Source organism: Lathyrus oleraceus, chromosome 6 (assembly GCF_024323335.1).
Source record: "Lathyrus oleraceus cultivar Zhongwan6 chromosome 6, CAAS_Psat_ZW6_1.0, whole genome shotgun sequence".
Classification (NCBI taxonomy): domain Eukaryota; kingdom Viridiplantae; phylum Streptophyta; class Magnoliopsida; order Fabales; family Fabaceae; genus Lathyrus; species Lathyrus oleraceus.
Window position 1 is genome coordinate 208,871,663 of NC_066584.1, and position 13,682 is coordinate 208,885,344.

Here is a 13,682-nt window from a genome sequence, read left to right on the forward strand (position 1 = left end):
GGAGGAAGAATGGTGTACTGCCGGGGAAATGAAGCTGAACAACTTTAACCAACACTGCATTGAGCAACCTTGCTGAGGAGAAACCATAAAAGGTTCTACAGGAAAAAGATACCGTTATCTCGAGATATGAACAAACGTCTTACCCTGTTGGAGATCATGCTACCCTTGGGAGAGCACTAAGAATTTCTTAAGTATCCTTGATCATCGTGAATGTTCACTTTGTTTAAAAACAATTTTGAAAACTTTGTTTATTTAAAACAATGACATTTTATCAATTAAAACATGCAAAACATTTGTTGAATTGAAACAAATAAGAGTGCAAATAATTGGATAAAAGCTCAAATTGATTTGATGGAATGGTAGTCTGCAAATGGCAAGACTCCATAGATTTGTACAAATTTGAAATCGGTGATATATATTGGAAGAGGGCTACATTGAACATAATGACCATTTCTCTACCAATTTAAATCCGATGTATTAGAAACTTCAGTTGATGATGACTGAGCAATTTCTGGCGGATGACAGATGTAGAACACAGTCTTGTCAAGATGCAGTTACTTGCCAAATCCCTAATTTCTGCCTAGATTGCCCCAGGGTGAGGTACTCAATCTAGCGGGGTGCAAATATACCTTTTTTTTTCATGTCTCTAACTTTTGCCTGGATCGCCCTTTCGGGTTTTCAATCCACCGAGACGCTCATTTTTGCCTAAGTCGCCCTTTCAGGTTTTCAACTTAGCGAGCTATTCTGTTTTTCTTTTTAGGCAAAGTATTTCTTGACTGCATCTGAGTTCACAGGACGAGTGAAATCCTCCTCATCCATTGTTGTAAGCATCAAAGCACCGCCTGAAAAGGCTTGCTTGACAACATATGGACCTTCATAGTTTGGAGTCCACTTGCCCTTGGAATCGGGCGCGAAAGACAAGACTTTCTTGAGCACAAGGTCACGTTCTCGGAACACACGAGGCTTGACCTTCTTATCGAATGCTTTCTTCATTCTCTGCTGATATAACTGACCATGGCACATGGCAGTCAATCTCTTCTCTTCGATCAAATTCAGTTGGTCGTAACGACTCTGAATCCATTCAGCATCAGTCAACTTGGCTTCCATCAAGACTCATATTGATGGGATCTCCACCTCTATTGGGAGAACAGCCTCCATGCCATAAATGAGAGAGAAAGGGGTTTCCCCTGTTGAAGGACGGACAAATGTACGATATCCATGCAAAGCAAATGGCAGCATCTCGTGCCAATCTTTGTACGTGACTGTTATCTTCTGAATAATCTTCTTGATATTCTTATTAGCAGCTTCAACAACCCCATTCATCTTGGGTCTGTTGGGAGAGGAGTTATGGTGTGCAATCTTGAACTCACTGCACGGCTCTTCCATCATTTTATTGTTCAAGTTAGATCCATTATCAGTAATAATCTTATCAGGCACACCATAACGGCATATCAGTTGAATCTTGATAAACTTCACGACCACCTGCCTGGTCACATTAGCATACGACACAGCTTCAACCCATTTGGTGAAGTAATCAATTGCTACAAGAATAAACATGTGTCCGTTGGACGCCTTCGGTTCAATCATGCCAATCATGTCAATTCCCCACATAGAGAAAGGCCATGGTGATGAAATCACATTCAGAAGTGTCGGAGGAATATGAATCTTATCCGCGTAAATCTGACACTTGTGGCATTTCTTCACGTATTTGCAGCAGTCAGACTCCATTGTCAGCCAATAGTAGCCTGCTCTCAACATCTTTCTAGCTATGGCATGTCCATTGGAATGAGTACCAAATGAACCCTCATGGACCTCAGTCATCAACAAGTCTGCTTCGTGTCTATCCACGCATCTGAGCAGAACCATGTCAAAATTTCTCTTGTAAAGCACTTCTCCACTGAGGTAGAAACTGCCTGACAACCTTCTCAAAGTTTTCCTATCTTTCACAGATGCCCCAGGCGGGTAGACCTGGTTCTGGAGGAAACACTTGATGTCGTAATACCAAGGCTTGTCATCATTCACTTCTTCAACTGCAAACACGTGAGCTGGTCTGTCCAAGCGCATCATGGTGATATTGGTAACTTCATTCCAATACTTGACCACAATCATTGAAGCAAGCGTAGCAAGAGCATCTGCCATCCGATTATCCTCTCGAGGAATATGATGAAAGTCAACTTCTGTAAAGAACGTTGAAATCCTCCTAGCATAATCTCTGTAGGGAATGAGACTGGGCTGATTCGTTTCCCACTCACCCTTGATTTGATTGACAACCAAGGCCGAATCACCATAAACGTCGAGATGCTTGATCCTCAGATCGATGCATTCTTCTAATCCCATAATACAGGCTTCGTACTCCGCCATATTATTCATGCATTTGAAAGTTAGCCTTGCTGTAAATGGAATATGTGTTCCCTGAGGAGTAATGATTACTGCCCCAATTCCATTTCCGTACTGATTTACAGCGCCATCAAATACCATACTCCATCGGGAACCAGACTCTGGCCCTTCATCGAGTGTAGGCTCGTCACAATCTTTCATCTTCAAATACAGAATTTCCTCGTCTGGGAAGTTGTACTGAACTGACTGATGATCTTCAATCGGCTGATGTGCCAAATGGTCAGCCAAGATACTACCTTTGATAGCTTTCTGAGCTCGATACTCGATATCATACTCAGATAACAACATCTGCCAACGGGCGGTTCTCCCAGTTAAAGCAGGCTTCTCGAAGATATACTTGATCGGATCCATTCTGGATATCAACCAAGTTGTATGATTTATCATGTACTGGCGTAAACGCTTAGCAGCCCAAGCCAAAGCACAACATGTCTTCTCAAGCATAGAATATCGAGACTCACAATCAGTGAACTTCTTACTCAGGTAGTAGATAGCAGATTCTTTCTTTCCTGATTCTTCTTGCTGACCAAGGACACAACCCATTGAGTCTTCAAGAACAGTCAGATACATGATCAACGGTCTTCCTTCTACAGGCGGAGACAAGATCAGAGGTTCAGACAGATACTCTTTGATACTGTCAAAAGCTTTTTGGCAATCTTCGGTCCAATCATGAGACTGATCTTTCTGGAGGAGCTTGAATATCGGCGCACATGTGGCAGTCATGTGGGATATAAATCTGGAAATATAGTTCAAGCGGCCAAGAAAACCTCGGACTTGCTTTTCAGTTTTGGGCGCAGGCATCTCTTGTATTGCTTTGACCTTGGAAGGATCAACCTCAATACCTCTCTCGCTGACTATAAAGCCCAATAACTTGCCAGAACGGACTCCAAATGTACACTTGTTGGGATTCAGACGAATCTTGTACTTCCTCAAATGCTGAAAAAACTTCAACAAATGCTCAACATGTTCCACTTCCGTTCGTGACTTAGCAATCATATCGTCGACATAGACCTCGATCTCTTTGTGCATCATATCATGAAACAAAGTAGTCATAGCACGTTGATACGTGGCTCCGGCGTTCTTCAAACCGAAGGGCATCACTCGATAACAGAATGTTCCCCAAGGTGTGATGAATGTTGTCTTCTCCATATCCTCGGGTGCCATTTTGATTTGATTATATCCGGAAAATCCGTCCATAAAGGAGAAGATATTGAATTTATCTGTATTGTCTACCAACATGTCAATGTGTGGTAGAGGAAAATCATCTTTCGGACTAGCCTTATTCAAATCTCTGTAATCGACACACATACGGACTTTTCCGTCTTTCTTAGGCACGGGCACAATATTGGCCACCCATTGAGGATACGTAGAAGTCACCAGAAACCCCGCATCAATTTGCTTCTGAACTTCCTCTTTCATTTTCACTGCCATATCTGGATGAGTTCTTCTAAGCTTCTGCTTCACAGGCACGCACTCAGGCTTCAGGGGCAGGAAATGTTTCACAATATCTGTATCTAGACCTGGCATGTCTTCGTACGACTAAGCAAAGATATCGGAATATTCTCGTAGCAAACTGATCAACCCCTTCTTGACAGACTCTTCAAGGAGTGCCCCAATCTTCACTATCCGAACACAATCTTCAGACCCCAAGTTGACTGTTTCCAGATTCTCAAGATGTGGTTGAATGATCTTCTTTTTGTGCTCAAGAAGATGGGTAATCTCGGCAGGAATCCCTTCAACATCATCTTCCTCTGCTTCGAATACAGGGAATTCAAAATTGGGAGATGGCGTTGGATCATTATGTTCAATGGGTTTAAGAATCAACCTGCATAATGATTTTGAATATAAAAGCTTTTTAGAAATCAAACAAGACAATCATTATGCAAATGAAAAGTTTGATTTTATGCTCTCTTTTTTTAGGGTTTTTTTGTGATCACCAATTTCATGCAAAAAGCAAAAAGTGAAAACAAATGGAAAAACAAATGTTTAACATGAATTTATTGAATGAAATATCATTGTATAAATGTTGCCAACAATGTCATCACTTCTCCTTTTGGCATGGGAGAAGGGTTTTTAAACAAAGTGAGTGTTACTCTGATCTATGAATGACCGTAGGAACATCTACAGCGACCCAATTATTGCAGATCCCGCCATGGATGACAAAATTGCCAGAATCCTATGCATCTTCTTCCAGAACAGCAGCAGCTTCCTCGCTCTGAGCGGCGTGGATGAAACCTCCACTCTTGAACAGCCCTTTCTCATTGAAAACCCCGGAAGAAAAGCCAATGCCAGCCCGGGACTTGTTATCTTCAAGCTCGATCATTTTTCCTAGACCAGCGACTGCACCACATTCGATGGCCAGTTTCGCATCTCGATAGGAAGCAAATGAAAGATACCTCTTCTCAATCGGCTCGCCTATAGATAAAGCTTGGAAAGGTGTTCCAACTTCATCCTCAGCATCTATGTATGAGAAGGAAGACAAGTGGCTAACCAGGAGAGCCTTTTCTCCCCCTACCACAACCAGTTTCTTATTCTTGACGAATTTCAGCTTCTGGTGTAGGGTGGATGTCACGGCGCCAGCCTCGTGAATCCATGGTCTGCCAAGGAGACAGCTATAAGATGGGTGGATATCCATAACCTGAAAAGTGATCTGGAAATCACTTGGTCCAATATTGATTGGGAGATCAACTTCCCCAATCACAGTCTTACGCGACCCATCAAAAGCTTTCACAACAACACCACTCTACCTCATGGTAGGCCCTTGATATGACAATCTAGAGAGAGTGGTCTTCGACAATACATTCAGAGATGACCCAGTGTCCACCAGTACGTTGGACATGGCGTCGATCTTGCAATTCATGGATATATGTAAAGCCATGTTGTGGTTTCTTCCCTCCTCAAGGAGATCAGAGTCACAGAAACTCAAAGTGTTACAAGCAGTAATGTTTGCAACAATGCTGTCAAACTGTTCTATAGTGACATCGTGATCGACATAAGCCACATCCAAGAATTTCTGCAGAGCCTCTCTGTGCGGTTCTGAATTCAGAAGCAACGATAACACGGAGATCTTGGATGGTGTTTGTAGAAGCTGGTCTACAACATTGTACTCACTCTTCTTGATGAGCCTCGGGATCTCATCACAGTCTTCTTTCAAATTGCCACTAGGGCCAACAGAATCAGGAATCTTTTGTACAGAGGAGGGTTTAGGAACAGGTGTCGGGTTCGGAGAATTCACAGCATTCCCAACCGGACGCTCAACAAAATCAGCCCTAGCCTGAGGCTTCGGGGGTGCAGAAAACACACGACCACTACGGGTCAGCCCGCTCACATCAGCAATGTTCACAACAGAGGGAGAAGGCAATGGCACTTCTTTCCCATCTTCGACAGCGACGGCATTGTAGCGGAATGGAATTGCTTTGTCGGAAGAATAAGGCATAGGGGCGGCAGGCTTGATAATCAGGGAAGGAGAAACCTTCTGCTTGCTACCATCATATCGAATGACAATAAGCTCAGGGATCCTGAACACAGGAGAAATCACATTAACCTCTGGTTCGTCTTCATCAACATTTCTGTTTTGAAGATCTCGATGGTCCCATCGTCCAGCAATTCCTGAAGATCTTTCCGCACTTGGCGACAGCCTAGACGATTGACAAAACATATACGGCATTTGTCATGGTCGTGCTCCAGATGACTATAATCACACAGTAGACGATGCAACTCGACAAATGACTGTCGAATATGACTAACATATTTGACCTTGTATTTCCCAGGGCAACCCTGGACCATGTTAACTGACCTCCCATGCTCGGGCAATGGGTTCTTCTTAACATTAGGACCTGCGTCCTCAAAGCTCAAAATGCCGCATCTCATAAGATCTTGAACCTTAGTCTTCAGCTGAAAGCAGTTCTCTACATCATGACCGGGAGCACCCGAGTGATAAACACAATGCTGATCAAGCTTATACCACCACTGCGGGTTGACCGGTATAGCTGGAGGGTCCCTCAGAGTAATCAATTTCCGCTCTATCAAAGAGGGATAAAGCTCTGTATATGATACAGGAATAGGATCGAAAGTGATCTTCTTCCTTTCATAACTCGTACTAGCTTGATTACTGTTGCGAGGCTGGTAGGCCTGCTGTTGAGGACGATGTTGTTGCTGATACTGCTGAGACGATTGTTGATTATGATTATTGTGTTGCTGATATTGCTGATTGTTGTCTCTGAAGACAGGTGCTATGTGAGCCACCTGGTGTTGGTTGCTGGCTGAACGTACAGGCTTCCTCCGCACGGAGGGTCCTTTGGGTTTGACATGGGATTGCACAGCATGTGCCTCTCCATCCTTGGCCAGACGTCCTTCACGGACTCCTTCCTCTAGTCGCATCCCCATGTTCACCATTTCGGTGAAGTCAGAAGGAGCGCTAGCAATCATCCGCTCGTAATAAAATGAACTCAAGGTCTTCAGAAAGATCTTGGTCATTTCCTTCTCTTCCAGCGGAGGCACAATCTGAGCTGCCAGCTCTCGCCACGTCTGGGCGTACTCTTTGAATGTCTCTTTGTCCTTCTGGGACATGGCTCTGAGCTGATCCCGATCGGGAGCCATATCCACATTGTATTTGTACTGCTTGACGAAGGCTTCGCCAAGATCATTGAAGGAACGGATGTTTGCACTGTCCAAACTCATATACCATCGCAGTGCAGCACCGGACAGACTGTCCTGGAAATAATGGATGAGCAGCTGATCATTATCTGTTTGAGTAGACATTTTCCTGGCATACATGACCAGGTGGCTGAGAGGGCAGGTGTTCCCCTTGTATTTCTCAAAGTCTGGGACCTTGAATTTGACAGGTATTTTCACACCGGGAACTAAATAGAGCTCGACAGCTGATTTGCCAAAGAGGTCCTTTCCTCGAAGATTCTTCAATTCCTTGCGCAGCCTAAGAGATTGGTCATTCATAGCATCCATCTTCTCATGAAAATCTGGGCCCTCAGACGGCTCAGAATGATAAATGGTGTCGTCTATCCTAGGAGTGGTATGCACGACAGGAGGAGGCATAGCAAGGACCGGGCTAGATGCCGGCATGGAAGCAAACGTTGGCGCAGGAATATCAGGCATAAAGCCAGGAGGCATCCCCCACGGAAACCCGGACGGCATGGCTGTTGGCACGAAATGGGCACTGGAAGCTGGCACTGTCGAAGAGACAATCTCGGAAATAACAGTCCTCTGGGGAGGAGTTGCAAGTGTTGGAGATGGCTGGTTCTTAGCTGCCAGGAAAGACTCCATCAAAGCACTCAGTCTGGCGACTTCCTCTTTGAGCTTGCGGTTCTCTTGCTCAAGATGATCCATCAATCTAGAAGAGTTGGCTCTGGTGTAGTACCAATGAGTCAGCTTGTCTTCAAAATAAATGAAGAGCACAGAGTTAGGCCATAGACAAGAAGACCGAAACAAAACCTACTTATGCAAATGATGCATGCAATGCTTGTGCATATGCTTTGTTTTTTATTTCGAAGGAACTTTTAGGGTATTATTTGCAAATTTTGAATATTAAGCATTTATCGCATATGGAAAATATCTCATCAAATATATTTGAGAAAAAAGAAGTACAGCATTGTCAATCATTACAAGAGGAAAGGAAAGTAAACATCCTATGGATCCCTAGAAGCTCGGGATGCCGGAAGATAAGCTGCACGAAGCCTCTTAATCTCTCTCTCATATGCTGCTTCCATATCCGCCTTCTCTTTGGCGAGTCTGTCATACCTCCTTTTCCAGAACTTGGAAGACTGAGGAAGTAGAGAAGTCCATGCATCATCAGGATCATCAATGACCTGGTGCTCGAGGAACTCGATCAGAGCGTCCTTCTCCTTAAGATGTTGAAGCAACTCTTCTCTTTCACAGATCCAGGCACGTGAAAGGTCTTCGTCTCTCAACTCCTCTACTCCTTGGTTAGGGAGGGTTGAAGGCCCAGCCACAACCAAAGGTGTAGGTCTCGGATAATCATAAGCCATGAGATACTTAGATGCTCTCTTCCTTACCCAAGTAGTATACGGCTCCAAAGCAATGCAATTCTTCGGACCCAACTCACTTCTACCCTTCTTGTGAATCTTGCGCCAAGCGCTGACCATCCTAGCTTTCAAGCCTTGGGGATCTTTACCCTCCTGAAAGAACACACCTTCTAACAGAATTTTATTAGGTTTATCCTTTAGGGGGAACCCAAGCTGACGACGTGCTAAGATAGGGTTATAGCTGATCCCACCACATGTACCAAGAAGAGGCACATTGGAGAATTCACCACAAGAGTCGATGATCTGGACACCGTCATATGCACGATCATACCAAGAGATATCATCATTAGTGAGAGACATAAGCCTCGTAGACCACCGTAGACATCCATTGTTCTCCCTGAAAGCGACCGTCTGAGATAAGTGAGAAATAAACCACTTATACAACAGAGGCAAACAACACACAATAGCACCACCACCCTTTGCATTCCTCAGATGCAAAGAGACATAGGTATCACCCAACAGGGTCGGAACAGGATTAAGAACAGAGAAGATCCTAATAGCGTTCGCATCCACAAATTTGTCGATGTTGGGGAACAATACCAGTCCATAGACGAGAAGCACGAATATGGCTTCAAAGGCATCCTTACTCATGGCCTTCCCATAAACGGCAGCTTGAGCAATGAGGAACTCAGAAGGGAGACCTTGAATTCCACCTTTGGAAGTCATATGAGCACGAATCAGAGACTCATCTATGTGCAACAAGTCTGCTATCTCTTGAGAAGTAGGGATACTCTCCAAGCCACTGAACGGCAACTGATCCAGAATAGGAATTCCCACAAGATGAGCATTCTCCTCAAGGATAGGCAATAGCTGAAAGTTTGGAAAAGTGAAGCAGTGATACAGAGGATCATAGAACTTCACCAAAGTACCCATCAACCCTACATCAACCTGAGTAGTCAGCAGAGGCAGAAGCTTCCCATAATGAGCTTTGAAACCCAAGGGATCTAGTACATAGGATGTCAGATTCCTTAACTCTTTCAGGTCGGGTTGTCTGAAGCTGTACTTCTTTGTATGCCTTTTTTGTCTTTCCATATCTGAAAATTTTGCAAATAAACCCCTTAAGTTCCTTGAAAATCTTCTTTTTATCTGATGATATGGATGCAAATGAATGCAACAATCACACTCAAGGATCAAGCAAAGCACACCAGACAAAGGTCATGGGATGGTTCATATTATCCCTAATATCAATCATCCATTTTGGTGGATTATGGTTTTCACCTTATCAACACCCAAGTTCCATTGATATTAACGATATACGAACGGTTCACCCATCCTTAATATCAATCATCCACTTTGGTGGATTATGGTTTTCACCTTATCGACACCCAAGTTCAATTGATATTAAGGATGTCTGAACGGATCAACCATGAATCACGGGTTTGTTGCGAGTCACGAGCATGGAGTCTCGGTTAAGAACCACCCAAAGGGAGTGTACTATGGTTTAAACCTGCCGAACATGTTCTATCAGAGGTTCCCATAGTCATCATCCCATCTTTCGAATATTATCGGAGGAACGAATACTCGTATTCCAAAAATATTCTCAAGAGAGACTCTTATGAGTGTAGTATCGCGTAATAATCGCATCAAATCTGACATTTGAACGACCTCCGCACTACATCCTAAAAATAGGCCAATATGGGCTTGGTAAACTAAGGTCCTTGGCTTCTATGGCACATATTGAAAGAACAATGCCTAACCACAAATGACTTGTGTGACATCATTAATCCAACATGACCTCCACCAAGTGAATGGACTCGCAAGTCAACTTGCTAAGGAATAACTCCACACAAGTCGACGAGACTATGACATTCTCCTATCCTAATGTGCACTCGAGTTCGGGTATAGAACTCATCTCACAGAGATCACCAAAGCAATGCAAGCAATTGATATATCAAGCAAATCAATCATTACAAACAATACAGTAATCCCAAATTGCACCAAAAATATGTCATAAACAATATAGACAATATAATACAACAAAGTGTGAAAAGTAGGCAAACCCACCAGGAAGATCTTATCCCCATTGGAGTCGCCACTTTTCTGTAGCGGTGTATTCGTCACCATTGGAAATATTAATTAGATCCAAGGTAAATCATACAAGATAGAGTCGCCACCGCACTTTTATTTATCCAAAGGAATGGCTAGAAAGCGAACAAAAGCCTAAGAAGTTTTACAAGAGAAAACTAATAAAAGGTCAGAGATCTGGGTAAGGGGGTAATTATGTTGTGGGAAGGTGTTAGGCACCCACAACATCCTAGGTACTCCTAGGGAACCTTTTTTCACAACTTGTTGTAAAAATTATTGTTTATGACATTTTTTATTGTGCAAACATGATTGAAGAGATGAGAAAAGAATATACAAATTTATTATTTTTGTGTTTGGATGGATGAACCCATTTCCTACGTACCTTTTCATGAAAGATAAGGATCAAAACGCCGTAGTTCGGCTAAAAGATTTCCAAAAAGTGAGTGGGTTGATTTTAAACAAAAGCCTTAAGGTCTTTCATTATCAACGGGAGAAAACTCAACCTGAACCAACAATCCACCATGTGAGAACAACTTCAACATGCTAGTGAGGGGTTAACCCTATAATAAGCATGGAAGTCTTACAATTCAATCACTAAGGACAAAGGTGAGATTTACATCAACCACTAAGATAATTCAGATCTATGGCTAATGTATGAAAACTTGATTAAGAAGTGGACAAGGGCCACAAAAGCAATTGAGTGAGTGGAATTAACAAATTAGAAGTATTCACAAAGGTGGTCAAAGTTGGCATTAAGTTCAATTCGCGATGAGTATTAGTGAAAATGAAGTTTGAAAATCAGAGGCTTAAGGCCTAGGTTTCTAGTTTTGAAAACAAGTGAAAATGTTTGCACAAAAGTTTTCTGGTTTGGGTTAAAGATGAAAACAAGGTTCAAGGTTAATCACAAAAGGGTTAAGGTTAAGGTTAAGGGACAAAGCCACAGGTAGGATTGCTTTCTCAAAATCATAGAAATGATTCAAGGAAATTCCTTTGGAATTAAGCAAAACGAAGCAATAAGCAAATAAGCAAGCTCAAAGGAGAAACAAAACTGGAAATGGATGGCCAATCAATGGTCTTATATCCAACTCCGAAAACAAATGGGAAACGGAGTGCCAATAAATGGTCTTACATCCAACTCCACAAAGCAACATGGGAAACAGATAGCCAATCAATGGTCTTATATCTGACTCCACAAAAGAAACAAAATAGGAAACAGATAGCCAATCAATGGTCTTACATCTAGTTCCACAAAACAACATACGAAAGGAAATGGAGTGCCAATCAATGGTCTTATATCCAGCTCCCCAAAAGGAATAGGAAACAGATAGCCAATCAATGGTCTTACACCTGACTCCTCAAACAAAATAAATAACAAATGCAAAGACAATATGCAAAACAATATGCAAAAGCAAACACAAGCAATCACATCAATCAATTAGCACACTCTATACACAAGCAAGAGGCTCAAGCAAGGTTGGGCTTTAGTCAAGGGGTCATATCAACCTCGACAAACAAGCCAGATATGTAAGGGTGTTTAGGCTCTTAACCTCTGACATTGACCGTCAGGGTGAGCAGATGAAATGGGAAATGAGGATTAGGCCTCATAGCTTTTAACCATGGCCGGGGTGAGCTTGAATCAAAGAAGGTGTGGGAGTCCAGAATGAGGAACTCTATTCCACAATGACTGACTCTATATACAAGATTTTGGGTGTTTATTCAAAATGCGTCAGCACTTAGTGCGAGCAAAGTGAAAGACTCAACTGAATAGCAGGGGATGGATTGCACATCCCTTCTATCTGCCAATTGCCTCTTCACTTAGGAGGACTTGAAGTACATGGCACAAATATAAACAATCACAGACATTGCTTCTTAAGGAGGACTTCAGCCAAATGCCTGCCAAAAGAAACGACAGGGCTTCCAGACTACATGGAGTTAGAGAAATTACCTAAGTGGTATGCCAACCACAAGCAAATCAAAGCTCAAATAATGAGCAAAAGCTACTAAGGTACCTGTATGAAAAGCTAAACAATCAGTATTCACATTCAGACAACCAAACAATTAACAACAGTCAGACATTCCCAATATGTACAACATGTAAGCCATAAGAGGCAAATACTCAAGTGAGTTAGCCACCCAAGGACCTACAACACAATCAAAATGAGTTAAACAAAGTAAATTGCATCTCAAGCAAGGAGATCACATCATCCATTAGGACTAATTGCTTGAACCTGAAAGGCAAAGCTCAAATTGTGAGTACAAACCCCTAGGGAAAAGCCCAGGGTCAAAGGCAAAGCAAAAAGTCAGAACAGCAACCAATATTCAACATAAAGCACCTCTAAACAAGTAAGAACATGTCCTAAAAAGGACCAAGTCTAAAGCATCAAGCAAAGTCATTACATGAGCAAGATATAGCAAAGGCAATTACAAAGCACACAATTGGACATCAAGAATCAAAATTCCATATTAAAACAGAAATGAATCAAACAATCACGGAAATATTTATGTGCATACAACATGTCAAACACAATCATCATGCCAAAAATTAGAATCAACAGAGCTCAATTGACCTAGAAATAAAAATGCACAAGTATGACATCAAATTGTGTGACACACATTGTCACACCTAAAGTTTATGTTCCTAAAATAGAAATGGAAAATGCTAAAAATTCACAACCAAGCCTCAAAAATCATGCAACATGTTGGGAATCAGCATACCAAATTTCAAAGCAATTGGCCAATGTATGAGCATTTCACAATAGAATGAATGAAGCATGTCACATTTGCATACATGTTCAAAGAATCAATCACATTTTAAATTCCAGAAATGATAAAATCATGAAATCAGCATCACAAAATAATAGACATCCATATGAACATGTAGCAAAAAATTGGGAGTGATTTGGATTTATTTTCAATTTATTATGATTTTTGCAAGTTGGATGAAAATATTATAAAATGATGAAGAAATCATATGAAAATATGGAGGGAAATGATAAATGGTTTGAGTAATTTGAAAAATGCTGGAGGCTGGAATCGAACCATGTAGCAACCAAAAACAAGTGCTGGAAAACATGAAACTCAGAAATGCCATGGCCTGGAATCGAAGGGAGGTCCAAGCGCTACTAATCAAAACACAGCGTTTTGGTTTGGAAAAATAAATGGAAAACGCATGCTCAGCAAGGATCGAACCGGCAACATGGAAGT